This window comes from Podarcis vaucheri (genome assembly GCF_965113315.1).
Source record: "Podarcis vaucheri genome assembly, chromosome: 12".
Lineage (NCBI taxonomy): Eukaryota > Metazoa > Chordata > Lepidosauria > Squamata > Lacertidae > Podarcis > Podarcis vaucheri.
The window spans coordinates 7237810-7253404 of NC_138750.1; positions in this window are offsets into that span (position 1 = coordinate 7237810).

The following is a 15595-nucleotide window of genomic DNA, read 5'->3' on the forward strand; positions in this document are numbered from 1 at the left end:
AGCTTCACACACCCACTGAGCTCAGCCAACTCTGCATTGAAAGCTTTAAGAAAGAAAGCCTATAAGATATCCATGAGATTACTTACAAGATTTTAAGGGATGGAATTTTATGAAATCCTTATAACTAAGCCTGGTGCCTTTGAAATATCCTTTGAGCTCCCCTGAGCACATATAAGAGGAATGGAAGCAGCAGAATAAATACATATGCTTAATAAATAAAGTCAGAATCACAAAGCAAACATGTGTTCATGGGGAAACATGAGGAAACCGAGGCTCTCTGAAGCAAATATAACATTGACTTGCTCTGACTGGTGATGGAATACTTAGAAATTTAACAAATCTAAACTATTTCTTAGCATGTTCGTCAAAGGGAAAGAGGTTTCTGGATTTGTTGTTGTTGTTATTTTAGCATGTCTCCATATTTATTGTCTTAAGCAATAAAGGACAAGTCCTTGGCTCAAAGAACTTGCAACCTGAACTTTGACGAATGAAGGGTAAAAAGAGATGAGTGTGAACAAACAGAATTACAGCACGGTCCTGTGCATGTCTACATGTAAGTAAATCCCATTGAACACAATAGAACTTACTCTCAGGTAAGTGTGGATTCTTAAACTAGGCTTCACCTAACAGGGGATTGCTGCCATGGATCTCCCCCCCCGTCCTGATCTCGTTTGCTCCAGCTGCACCAGCTAATTATTATTATTAAATCTAATTTGGCCCAAAGGTTGATTATTTTTAAAAAACATTTTAGCTGATTTATCAATTAACAAAACATTAGTTTATGCTTGGCTGTGAAACTTTTGCAAAAGGAGAAATTAAATGATTGCAAATGCATCCTGAAGTAGCTAAACCTTCCCTTCTTTACACACACACACACACACAGAGAGAGAGAGAGAGAGAGAGGGAGGGAGAGGGAGAGGGAGAGGGAGAGGGAGAGAGAGACCCAGGAATACTGGTATCTGCATCAGCAAGAAGTACATGGGAGAAGCTATGTCTTTAATTTGCCATATTGCCCGGGCACCCTAGCCCTATAGTGCAATGAAACCAAACAAACACAAATCAGAACATTTGTGGTATGAAAAGTGATGGGATTTCAGCAGGAAGCTATGGGCTATGCACAGATCATTAATGATGCCATGTGACTCCCCCAAAATGTTATGAGGGTGCAAATGAATGTGTGTGTGTGTATGACACCCCCAATAGTGTCAAGAACAAAAATAATCCTGAATGCATATTCAGGAGGTGCCTTCAGTTAATCAATTAGATTAATTGCCTGAACCTTCTTGAATGAATGTGCTCCTTGTTAGCTGAGCAGCAGATTTTTATTTATTTTTTAAAAATAGTTTTGAATTATTTTTAGTGTGCAATCTTACAAAAAAGGTGGCTCGTGCCATCTTAGAAGAGTGATTCACCCGCTCCCTCCCTGCCTCCCTCTCTCACCTGTACACCCCACTTCTAAAAGGGAATGTGCTATACCAGGACTTAATCTCCAAACAAAGAAAGAATGGCTTTTCCTCTAGAATTCTTGTTCTTGTATGCAAATGGCTAACTTCAATGAAGTGCCTTAAAGTTTAAATGGTGAAGTGATCAATGCTTTCTTTAATCAGGGGGCAGCCCTGGTGAGGACACACACGCTTTGCTGTTCTCCAAAAGGCCTCCTTTGGCAGCTTATAGTTCTGCCTGAGCTGCAGAGTTGCACCACTTGCCTTCAAGCCACTTAGGGTGGCCAGTTCTCTCCCTCCGGGGCAAAGAGCCGGTGCATTTTAACAGTTACATGGGAAAAAGGAACTGAGCAAGGAAACGACTTGCCAGCACTCTGATACGGTGAAGTGAAAAGTTTCACTAGCCAAATTCCTGTTTGTCACGCTCCTGTGAACAGTACAGGAATTGCGGGGGAAAGGAAATGGCAAAACGGTGGGAATCCCATCCTTGTCTGTGGATAGATTTAACTACTGGGTCCTGTAATTATTCTCTAACGCACATTGCTCTTCTGGCAGGGGTTCAAAAATACCCATTCAGTTAGGAGCTATGCAACAACAACTTCATGGTGTGTTTTGATCTGATCATAAGCATATCCACCTGTCTAACTGGAATTATGTTTAAATGTTTCATTGTTTTTTAATGATGATTCCCCCTTCCATGTTCTTAGCTGTTCTTTATCTGTTCAGTCCCTGTGTGGGAAAAAGGCAGGGTATGTCTGTCTATCTGAAGAAATAAATGAATAAATATAATTTTGCAGAAAATGCTCTCGGCTTCAGGTTGAATGTAAGATGGGCAAGTGGAGCTTGAGAGAGTCTTTTTCAGCCAAGCCAATATGAGCAAAGAGTAGTTCAGCCTCCCCCAAGCAGTCTACTCGTGTGAGCAATGCACCATCTGAGGAGATGGGGAAGACAGAAGCAGCAGCAGCCATAATCACAGAAACTGATTTGCAGAATCCTTCTATTGTGCAGCTATTCGAAAACTTTTCTGCAAGGAAGTGATTTTGTATTCTTTTTTACAGATGTATAAAAGTGAATACGACAAGGGGGGGGGATCCAGTGCTTTCAGACACTTGTTACTTTTTAAACTTGGTGGCGGCGGCAGTGGGGAGTGAGTGAGTAAGCAAGATGAGTCCTAGACACTGGGAGCCCCCTGACCCCACCCCATGATTATTTATTTAAGGTTTTCCTTCAACTTAATAATGTCCTCATTCTTCTGTAGAATATTTCTGCTGACAGGATTTCAGCTCCCCCTGTTGCGATGCATTGTATTTTGGTAGCAGTCTGAGACTCTCACGTTTCATCAGTTAGATGGGAAAACAGCAATACCCCCAGTTCAACAAAGCCTCTGTTCTGCAAAACATACTATGAAACTATATTCTTCTTCCTATATATTATTTCCAGCTGCAGTTGCTGCTTGGCTGTGACATATGTTAGTTAGGAAAAGTTTGGAGCCCAGCTGATTTTCTGCGCTAAGGATGGATGGGGGTTATAGTGTTTTTTTAAATTATTTACATGGCCGTGGTGTCTGTGACTTTAAATTATTGATGCAAGTGATAGCAACTGTCAATGAGACAAAGCCAGTGCGGGAAGGAGCGACAGCGGCATGCTGTATATACCCAGCGCTGGTTCAGATCGGTGCTTCTCATCTTTTCCTAGGCAAGCAGAATGACTGTGGTTCCTGTCTCTCAGTACAAACAAAAGAGAGGGAGGGAAGAGGGAGGAATTGTTAGTGGAAGAATTTTCCAGCACAGGCTTTACTACAAAGAGGGTTTCTAATTGCCAGGAATGGAGAGCCTGTGCTCCTTCAGGTGTTGGTGGTCTCTGACCAGTCCCAGAGAGCCTGGTCAATGGTCAGTATTGATCGCCCAGACTGGCAGACGTTTGCCAGGATACCAGGCAGGGTTTTTTCCTCATCACTTGATCCTGTTTAACTAGAGATGCCATAAACTGCACATGGGACTTCCTCCATGGTCTCTCTCACTGAGCTACGGCTTCTCCCCAAGCCCAGAAAATTTAGCGAATGACTATCAAGACAGACCACACTTTGAATCCCTTCTGTGCCCCCTATGAATTTGTTGCCCAGGTGTGATTTGAGGAATATTTTGGGTTAAAAATGGTAGGCCCCACTTCAAAATTTGACTCTGCCTGGAAGCGATTAAGAGTTCGATCCTATCAATGTCTGCTTGGAAGATCAATGGACTTACTCCTGAGATAACAAATGTGGCTGACTTTGAACATGCTTAAATGCTGAAGAAATATCAACATTAGTAAATATTTTTAAATGTTTCATTTTAAATGGCTGCATGACTAGAAAAACAGCTGTAGCAGGGTATCAGAAACAAAGAACAGGAAACAAAACATACCCAATGTCTAGGTCTGTAAAACAAACATGAGTCCCCATGAAGTGAGTATGAGAGAAAATTGCAAACAAAATACGGTGGAGCTGTGTGCCAGGTTTGTGATGATGATTGTCTTGAAAATGTTGTTGTATAAGGAATAAAGCAGTACCTTGAGCATTTCTCGCTCTGCATTTCTCACCCACCTCCCTTGTACCTTAATGCTGCCCAGCAAGCGGACAGCAGTTTCCCCAGCCCGCTTCCATGGAAAGAGCTTCACTTGTTGAATTTCTGACTTTCATATGGCGCTTAAAGGCACAGGAGCTCTCTTAGAAAAAAGGTTGGCAACCCTATTTGCAAATCTAGCAGGCAGCTGGGTCTTGCCAAATGCCCTCTATATTGACAAGGGTGATATTGTTGCAGGCAGAAGGGCAACACTGCCTTGCTCTCCAGGCCAGCATTTATATAGGTTCTTCCTGAGGGTTTTTTTTTCTTTTGCAAATTTGTCTCTGGATACTTTAAAATAAGGCTCAACTTGCTTGTTTAGAAGTTTACTCCATGAAAATAAACAGGACTTATTTCAGAGGAGGTGGGTTTAAGATGGCTGCAGTCATATAATTACTGCAGCATACCATTATTTCTTGTTTCAGAAATCTAGTATGTGTGACAAGTGCATCAAATGAGATGCACTTGCCCTTTCTGTGTCCATCCCATTTTAATTTTGCTGCTGCTGCTTGTAATTTGACATTAACATTGCATACAGATAGAAAATGTACAATGTGCTGTAAGCTAGGGATCTCTCTCCACATGGAATTTTAAAGTTGCAGTTTTATCTTATAGGATCATAGAGGAGGAAGGGACCCGATCTACTCCAACTCCCTGCAGCTGTCCCTTACGTGGATTGAACCTGCAACATTGGCGTTGTCAACACCATGTTCTAACCAGCTGAGCTATCCACTTATTGCACACTTCTGAATCAACATGGCTATTGCTCAAGCTGCACAGGAACTTCCTAATTAATATACTTTTCTCCTATTTTATTTCTCACGACCATCACCCTCCGTGGATTCAGATTGAAAAGAAGAAATCTTGACTGTAAGCACCAGATGGCGCTAAAGGATTTTAAATACATTTCTAAACACTCGCGTTCTAGCAGTACCACACTTTCTCTCTGTGACAGAAAATCTCTATTTGATGTACTAAAAGGTTTTAAAAATTTGACACATACAGCCTTCATAATGCACTTCTGTCCTCGGTCAGTTAGAAATGATATCAACATATTAAGAAAGTTTTAAAAAACATTTAGTTATGCATCTTGTGGTGGCCAAATCACTGTTTTCCCCTTGCAGGCCTTGGAAGGGGCCAAGGCCAGTTAGAAATGATATCAACATATTTAGAAAGTTTCAAAAAACATTTAGTTATGCATCTTGTGGCCAAATCATTGTTTTCCCCTTGCAGGCCTTGGAAATCTCTGAAGATTTAAATAAAGGCGAATGGAAAGCCAGTCTTTAAATAACAAGGTTTAATATATCTTTGTTACATGAATGACGTTCTTATTTATTCATAGGCCCTGGCGGATGGGGTAATGCAAGAGTTTCTAAAATGTTTCCAAGTACAGTGGTACTTCGGGTTACAGATGCTTCAGGTTACAGACTCCGCTAACCCAGAAATAGTACCTCCGGTTAAGAACTTTGCTTCAGGATGAAAACAGAAATTGTGCTCCGGTGGCATGGCAGCAGCAGGAAGTGGTGCTAAAGTGGTGCTTCAGGTTAAGAACAGTTTCAGGTTAAGAATGGACCTCCGGAACGAATTAAGCTCTTAACCCGAGGTACCACTGCATCGCGCTTGTGCGTGGGCTGCATGCTCAGCTGGGAAGGGTGATTGGCAGTGAGAAGCAAGAGCATCTCCTGTCTGTCTCCTAAAGGAAGAGCTGCTTCTGTCTCAGGAAGCAGCTTGGCAAGTAGGCAGTGGTGTAGCATGGGGGGTGCAGGGGGGGCCGGGCGCAACATCTGGGGGTTAGGGTTAGGGGGCGCAAATCCACTGGTTAGGGGGCACAAATCCACGGGTTAGGGGGCACAAATTACTTGCCTTGCCCCGGGTGCTGACAACGCATGCTACGCCACTGCAAGTGGGGAAACCCCCCTGGATGGCACAATGCCAAGGACCCTTCCTTTCCTCAGGGGAACAGGGTGGCAGCTGGCCCCACCCCCTCTTTCGCCTTCCAGGAAAACTACCGGTAATTGTGGATCAAAAATGCATGTTTTCCACATCTGACTTTTTAAAAAATAAATAAATCCAGAATATTTAAAATGCAAAACTGTTTTTCGACATCAGAGCAAGAAATGTGTTCGTCACGATACACTCTAAGCAAAGGCCAAAGGAAGCTGAATCAAAATTTGCATTATGATTATTATTCTCATCACCATACATCTATTTATACCCTGCCTTTTCCCCCTGACAGCGACTCAAGGTGGATTACGGATAAAATAAGAACATCTAAAAATGTAGGAGGGAAAACAATTAAACATTAATAGAATTAAACTATATATGTATCTATTAAAAAACATATAGACCATCACGATAAAAACAGCAGAGCTCAGGCTGAAATTGTCTGTCACTTGGTCTTTTGCTAAGCTGCTAGGAGAGCAGAAAGCTGGCCGCTGACCTAATGATCACTACAGAATTGGTAGACAATATTAAGTCACATTGTTGGACTGATGATAAACCTCCCATCTATTCTAGTATAGGCAGAATCTGGTGTGTTCTTATTGACTGGTTAAAAACTGCTGTCAAATTGGCAATGCAATAAATCTTCAACTCTCCCATTGTTCCAAGGGCATACATGAGAATGTTCCTCCTAATGTGAGCATTCTGGTGGAGTCAGCTCTAATTCCACCTTTTCAAGTGATTTTTGTCAATGGCTCTCCTTGCCTCCTACTGGATTTTGTTTTGCAGAGGATGCAAATGAGGCCCAAGCAACATAGCTTCTGACCCAGAAGGAGAAAACATGGTGCCCACCATATACTGTGGACCACAACTCACATCATCCTGGACCATTGGCTTTCGTGGCTGGAGCTGATGTGAGCTGCAGGCCAAAGCATGTTGAGGGAACCCTGTTGGTAGCACCCACACAAAAGCAGAAAGATGGTACCCTGGGGTGCTTTCACTTCCCATGCCAAATTGATGGCTGGGCAGAGCTGGGCATAAAATGGCGGTGAAGGGATAGCCATAGTGCAAGGCAGGGGGCAGCAAACTTTTTCAGCAGGGGGCCTGTCCACTGTGCCTCAGACCTTGTGGGAGGCCGGACTATATTTTGGAAAAAAATAAAAATAAACGAATTCCTATGCCCCACAAATAACCCAGAGATGCATTTTAAATAAAAGCATGCATTCTACTCATGTCAAAACATGCTGATTCCTGGACCGTCCGCAGGCCGGATTGAGAAGGCGATTGGGCTGGATCCAGCCCCCGGGCCTTAGTTTGACTACTCATGGTGCAAGGGCTGTGGTGCAAATGGCAATATGTGGTTTTATGAACCTCAGTTTCTGTGCCTCTTCCCACCTCTTGACCACAGAAACACAACAGTATTTTGTTGTTGCTGTTGGCATCTTTCTGTCTTGAGGGACAATGATGTGCACCTTTGGAAGTGAAGTCAAACCACTGGAGGATCACAACACCTGCTGTGGCCACAGAGACCGGTAACTCATAACTGCTCTCTCCCATGTTGTTTTCGCTGCATTAGCAGCACCAAAGTGACCTCTCTGGGGTGCAAGCCTGGGTGGCGGGTATGGAGGTGCTGGGCTGCCCAGATGACAGGAACCACTGATTTCCTGCTCTTTAATGACATGGACAATTAGGTGCCTGAGGTGCCCACCTCACTCTACCTAACACAAAACTGGAGTAATCCCATCACGGTTCTTCTTCATCAAAGACGTGACGGGAAATTTGAAACAGCAGCTCCCCAAGCAATGAGTTCAGTGAGACTTACTCGCAGGTCAGTATGTACAGTGGTACCTCGTGTTAAGAACTTAATTCCTTCCGGAGGTCCGTTCTTAACCTGAAACTGTTCTTAACCTGAAGCACCACTTTAGCTAATGGGGCCTCCTGCTGCTGCCGCCACGTGATTTCTGTTCTCATCCTGAAACAAAGTTCTTAACCCGAGGTACTATTTCTGGGTTAGCAGAGTCTGTAACCTGAAGCGTATGTAACCTGAAGCGTCTCTAACCTGAGGTACCACTGTATAGTATAGTGGGGGAAGTGAAATGGCAGTCTGAGGGCCTGATGGGACCCACAAAGGCTCCTCTGCTCCAGGCCTCCTTGTGGGCAGAAGAAGTGGGACTGCAGAAGAGCCCTCCGTGGGAATCTCTGCTTCCAGCCGCTGCTGAAGGGGGAGGTGAGTGGAGCTCAGCTGTCTCTGCCTCCCTGCTGCCAGCTGAGCAGTGATGACCAGGGTCCTTTGGGTTCCTACTGTTCCTATGTGTGTATGTGGTGTGGTTGTCATTTATTAAATTTTTATGCCACACTTCATAGATATTGGGATGGTTCACACACACAAAAAATACAGCATAAAAAACAAAACAAAATACATGATAAAAACAAAGAACAAAGCAAACCGATATGCACATTCATGTTGTTTATTTATTTCATAACATTTTCTATGCCATTTGATTGTGAACAACAACAAGAACTCTCAATGCGGTTTACAAAAAGACGAAATCAATAAAAAATTAAAACATGCAAAAAGTTAAAATACTAAATTAAAATTCACCTCGACTTTTAAAGCATCTGGGTAGGCTTGTTTTTAGCAGGGACTAAAAAGCATACAGTGAAGGTGCCTGATTGATATCAACAGGCAGGGAGTTCCGCAGTGTAGACATACATGCCTGTTGCCTGCTACACGTCTGCATGTATGTCTGTGTGGTGTACATGTGGATGCAAAGATCTGCCTGTCCCCTGCTAGCTTCACGAAGGCACTCTTTGAGCACCCCCACTTTTGTTTTTGGCCCCTGCCGTGAGATCCTCAGACTGAAAAAAGATCCCCTACCTTTGCTATATACTAGGATTGCGGACCAAATTTAAAGATCAGGCTACAGGACTTGAACCTGCAACTAAGTCAAACACATTCTGTCGTTTATGGTGGCTAGGGATAGGCAAATCTGCCAATTTTGTTTTCTCTCAGTGACTCGTTTTTCTAATCTTAAATTCAGTTCTCCATATTTCCGTTATCAGTTTGCGGATTTGTTCTTTCATTTCACATCATGAAAATTCACCAGCATTTTCTTGTGAATTTCTCCTAAAAGACGCATTTTTTTGCGAAGCGATTTCCCCTACTGTAACGCATTTGTATCCACACTTTACCTCAGCGCTTGCACTTTCGTATGCATTGCTTGCCTGGAGAGATGCACTACAAAATTTGGAGAAGTGCGGATTTCGGAAGACGAATGTGTTTCGGTTCATGGAAAGTGCAAATTAGGTAGGTTTGCCATTGAATACGTGAAAGGAATCTAATTTCTTCCCTGATGACAGCCCACTCAGGGACTTGGCAAACATCTTGTTTTTGCTGTCTGCTCAGGGCTGCGAAAACATGGGGGGTGTCAGGCCCCTGGCAGGCCACAATAGGCTGCACATGGCTTGTTGGGTCCCATTGTACAGTTCCAGCATAGATAAATAAGCACTTAAGAGGGGCTTAGTGCATCCAACTTTCCTGGGATTGCACCCCAAAGCTTTGGATAATATCGTTCTGTGCCAGTGCTTGAATGGTGTTTACACTAATTGGAACCACAACGGAGTTAAGTGCAGGTAGGGGGGGTTATATATTAGACATAAAATAACCTCCTCAGCTTTTTGTTCTGTTAGGCAAGGGAAGGAATATTGATTGAAGCAAAAACGACACCTTGCAGAGCCGGCAGAAAGACACCACTGGGTGCTACTATCCGCTGTGTTTCTTATTATTGCTTATTCTGCCAGGTGCGCCAAAGCCATGTTGATACAACGGTTGTATTGCATAGCAGTGAGTTGATACACCAATAGACTCAGCCGCGTTAATTGGAATTGTGCGGTGCATATTTTTATGAGTGAGCATTGCATTACTCTTTTGCTGACAACGGCAAAAAAGGGAGAAACCCAAGTTGTTTTGAATCCCAGGTTGCTGAGGTCCGCGGAGATCTTTTCATGTGCGCACACACACACAAAGGAGTAGTCAGGGCATCAGCTAATCTTGAGTTGTTTAACTTCACCTTTGGTATCCACTGCTCCCCTCCTGCTATAATACAGGTAGACTGCTGTGACTCTATTAGTTCCTCTGCCTGGAATTTCACTACAAAATGATTGCTGGAACAAGGAGTGTGTATGTTGCATGGGGTAAAAAGAGAACCCTGTGCAGATGCTCATGCTGTTCAGAACTACACAAGCTGCTCTCAAATCAGCTGCCTCAGATTTTCTTTTTCCCCATGCTGAAACAATACAGTCCAGTTCAGATATTCATAAGCTCTTCGATGTAATGGCAAGGATAAAGCATGAATTGGAAGATTCTCTTTGGAATTCAGATGTTAGCCTCTGGGACTGATCATTCCTCAGGCTTGCAGGATTGGCCTCAAACCCTTATTCAGTTTACACTTTGCTGCTGCATTTTTCAAAGAAATGAAAGATGGAAGCAACCTGTTAAAGATAAATCTTGTCCGTCCCCATGAGTACAGAACTTTTGTTGTGGTGGTGGTTGCTGTTGTGGTTGCGGCATATTTGGACTATGTTTCAGGAGTTGGATTTAATGAATAATTTCTAACCAAGCAATAGCTTCATTTCCCCAGCATTTCTCTCGCTCCCCCTTCTCTAAGCCACCTCTCCTTATCTATGTTTGATCTTTTGTATACCTGAAATTACACTTTTCACAAGTCATCAAAGAGCTCCTTCTGGGAAAATACCAAAAGCTGCTTCTCTGATCTCATCATCCTGATGGTTTCCTCAGCTGATCACTCAGGTCCGCTGGGCTGCCTCTCTCTGCCCTGCTGCTGCTCGCATTGCTGCAAAAGCTTTCCTCTGAATAGCACCTCTCCCCTTCATCTGCCCTCTTCATCCCTGAGCGTTTCTGGGGATTCAACTTTTATTCATCTATTTATTCATTTAAAAAGAGTAGACCGCTTTTCAAACAAAACGCCCCCCAAAGTGGTTTACAAAAATGCATGCCGACAACAATAACAACTCAAAATACAGTAAAAAAACCACACCAGACATTTAATTACGTTTAAAGCAGTACAAAATCAGGGAGGGAGGTTCATTAGGGCAAATGGGGAGGGCACTGCCCCACTGACCTCAACCGCGCCCCACCTTCCTGCCCTGTATTCTTACTCAACAACTAGTCTAGTATCAAGTACCACAGTTCCAAGCACTTTTTTCTTTATTGTTTTTCTTTTGTTTTGCTTTCCCTTCATTTTCTCCACCCTTTTCACTTTATTTCTTTGCTGAAAATTTTCAATTATATATATAGAATCATAGAATCATAGAGTTGGAAGAGACCACAAGGGCCATCGAGTCCAACCCCCTGCCAAGCAGGAAACACCATCAGAGCTCTCCTGACATATGGTTGTCAAGCCTCTGCTTAAAGACCTCCAAAGTAGGAGACTCCACCACACTCCTTGGCAGCAAATTCCACTGTCGAACTGCTCTTACTGTCAGGAAGTTCTTCCTAATGTTTAGGTGGAATCTTCTTTCTTGTAGTTTGGATCCATTGCTCCGTGTCCGCTTCTCTGGAGCAGCAGAAAACAACCTTTCTCCCTCCTCTATGTGACATCCTTTTATATATTTGAACATGGCTATCATATCACCCCTTAACCTCCTCTTCTCCAGGCTAAACATGCCCAGCTCCCTTAGCCGTTCCTCATAAGGCATCGTTTCCAGGCCTTTGACCATTTTGGTTGCCCTCCTCTGGACACGTTCCAGTTTGTCAGTGTCCTTCTTGAACTGTGGTGCCCAGAACTGGACACAGTACTCCAGGTGAGGTCTGACCAGAGCAGAATACAGTGGCACTATTACTTCCCTTGATCTAGATGCTATTCTCCTATTGATGCAGCCCTCCTAGATGCTATACTCCTATTGATATATATATGCAGGTTGTGGGGTGGCAATGGTTGTTAGCTTCCTCCTCCGAATTTGTCAGTGTTGCCCTTTTAGAATTTAGAAGGGAAGAGGATGGAGACAAAACTAGAATTATTAGGCTGTGCCTGCCATTGGCTCTGGCTCCACCTACTGTTGGCCTCCTGCATTACAGTTTGCCAGCCCCACGGGGCACTGGCGATCTCTGTGCATAGCAACAGCATAAATTGGTAGCACCCAGCACCATGTGACCACAGCCACAGCCACAAACTAGCCACTAAAAGATGCAGCTATTAAAAATAACAATCAGGTCTTTAATGTCCATGTAAAAGTATTGTTTTGACTTCACACGGAAATGAGGGGCCACCATGGAAAGGCTCTGTTTGGACTTCCAGGGAGGCATCACCCACTTTAGATCACTTCAATGGGATGCACATTCTGCCCTAACTAGTCAAGCCTAACTTCTCACAACTATAGCTGGACAGGAGTGAGTCTTGCAGTGGACCCCTGGCAGGCAATGACCCACGAGCATAGCACTGTAAGAGAGAGAGGTTAAAGCTGGAGTGGAACAATGGTTGTGAACAAGTGTGGGAAAAGTGTGGAAGGTAGATGCCTTTTCATGACCATTTTGCCCCATCCCCAAAACTCTGCATAGGACTAGAGTGCCATTAGTTTGGTACCCACCAACTCACCCATCCAATTAGATCCTGCCTTCTGGTAGTACTAAACCATTCAGCAGACAATTAGAATAACAAGATGCTCCTGAGAGCTATTTCCACCAGTATGAGCATTGCAGATATGACCATGTAAGCGCAGGCATTAGGTACAGTGGCTGGATGCGTGCTTTCTTAATTTCTTGATGTATTTGGGATCCCAGTGCATACTCTCCAGTCCAATAAGCAACTAGCAGAAGTTAATATTTGTGCTACAGCCTTTAATTCTGTAGTTCTTGAGATTTTGCAGCTCTAATTCTACCTTTTAAAGAAATTTATTTGAACGGTAAATGCCGGCTGTTACAAGTGGCCAGACAGAAATGCTATTGGGATAGATTAAGCTGCTGAAGGAGTGATGCATTTCCTTGGCATATTTTTTCTTTGTAGTTGTCATTTCTTTTTGAACCTTCTACTAGATTTTGTATTAAAAATGAGAGAAAATGGTTAAAAAGTAATACTTCTGCAGCTGTTGAAATGCCCTTGGCTTCTCTTTGATATGAAAAATAAAAGAATAAAATACATATCTAAAGAAAAGTTTTAAAAACTGTCAGCTAATAATAGCACATTCTTCAAGACATCCCTAGAATTAAGTATTTTTGTCAATTATTTAGTAAGTGCCTAATTTGCTACTGCTTGGAAAGAAAATGACATGGTTGCTTCTAAATTATTAAACAATATTTTGATGGCATTGACAGAACAAGCGGTGAGGTATTGACTGGAGTCATCATGCGATAGACAAAGTCTTTTAGTGTTTCTTTTTATGTGAAATTGGAGAGAAGAAAAATATCATTAACTTATGAACTACATACACATACTACGATGGGGAAGTTTAATGAAAGTTCACTTTTCTTTAGAAGATTCTGTGTAAGATTAAGTGCTCTAAGAAAAGTGTCTTGAACAATGCGACACACTGTTTTACTTGTCCACAAATGCAACACTCAGTTGTGTCATGGGGCACTTCCACACAGCAGTTTATCGTGGACTTAGTGCTGCCCATGCAAGGTTTGTGCAGCACGATGTAGATCAGGGTTTCCCGAAACTGGGTCTCCAAATGTTTGTGGACTACAGTTACCATCATTCATGACCACTGGTCCTGCTGGCTAGGGAAGTTGGGAGTTGAACATCAGCCGCTTCTAACAGCTCCTTAGTTTTACACAGAGGGATTGAGAAATAGCTGGATGATCTGTGTGCCTGGAAGTGTATGTGTTAAGTTGTGGGTGAACATATCAGACGACACAGCGATTCTTCAAACAGCTCTTGTTTATTCACAGGCCAGAACAGAACTGAACTGAAGGGCAGAGTTTTGAGAAACTAAAGGATAAAGTGCAAAATTGGTTACACTATGCTCAGATTAGAGAGGTTTTTAAAGCAGATAAAAAAGTAGGCTTCCAGGTGGAAAAATCAAAACTAGAAACAGAACTGTTAGAACCTAAGACCAAGGTACTTTCAAAAATGTATAACTTGCTGTTGAAATGGAATACGCAGGATGAAACTGTCAAATCAGCTATGATAAAATGGGCACAGGACATTGGGCACAATATTATGTTTGCTGACTGGGAAAAGTTATGGACCACCGGAGTATGGTTCACGGCATGTAATGCCTTGAAAGAAAACATTATGAAAATGATATACCGGTGGTACATGACCCCAGTCAAGCTGGCAAAAATATATCACTTGCCTGACAACAAATGTTGGAAATGTAAGGAAGCTGAAGGAACATTCTTTCACCTCTGGTGGACGTGTCCAAGGGTTAAGGCTTTCTGGGAAATGATTTACAATGAGTTAAAAAAGGTATTTAAATATACCTTCCTTAAGAAACCAGAGGCCTTCCTTCTGGGCATTGTTGGCCAAGGGGTGTCAAAGAAAGATAGAATCTTTTTTATGTATGCAACAACAGCAGCAAGAATACTCATCGCAAAGTATTGGAAGACCCAAGATCTACCCACTCTGGAAGAATGGCAGACTCAACTGATAGATTACATGGAACTGGCTGAAATGACAGGCAGAATTCGGGACCTGGGAGAAGAGACGGTGGAAGAGGACTGGAAAAAATTTAAAGACTATTTACAAAAACACTATAAATTGTATGAATGCTAGGAGAATGCATGATTGAAAGGAACATGGCGGCAGTAATTTAATTGTAAGACATATGAGAATAAGTGATGTTTTAATGAAACGATGAAATTTGAAGTAACATTATGTTCAAGTCAAGTAGCTTAACGTATGATAAAACCATTTAAAAGTTGGAACATAATATTTGAGAATTATATAATAAGAATGGAAGTAAGGTAACAAATTGCTGCATATAATTACATGACTGAGAACGCAGGGAAGGGGGATGCGAGGAAGTCCAAAGACTATGAAAGTATGATCTGTGAAAAATCTCTATTTTATCTGTATTTTCTTTCTTCTACTCTTTCTTTATTCTATAATCCTACTTTATTTCTTTGTTTGCAATATGGTGATGGTATTTTGTATGTTTGGTGTATTTAAAAATTCCAATAAATATCTTAAAAACAACAACACAGAACTGAACTGAAGGGTTCAGCCAGCCTGCTTATATAGAGCTCCAGTACAGAGTAACTGTAACAACTTTCTGTAACTATCCAATCACTGAACGTCACTTTCGATCCCTTATTTGCATATGTGGACCTTAGTAAAAACTATCTACAGTATCCCCCTGCTGGCCCAGGGTGAGAACCTCAGTACATAACAGTATTCATGTCTCCTCCTGTGGCTTTTCTGTAACACCCCCTCCCCAAAATCTGCCACCAGCACCAATAACCTCCCTCCTTGTTTGAGTCCCCCAGTTCTATGAGGGATGGGGAAAAACCCTGAAAGTGGGGAGCGTCTTCTGTGTTTCTGTTTCCTTCTACCCCAACATCCCTATTCTTTTCTACCTCTCACCCCGCAAGGCAATCCCCCCTCCTTAACAGTCACCCAGCCACTGGCAGAGGACACGCCCCCAGAACGCACG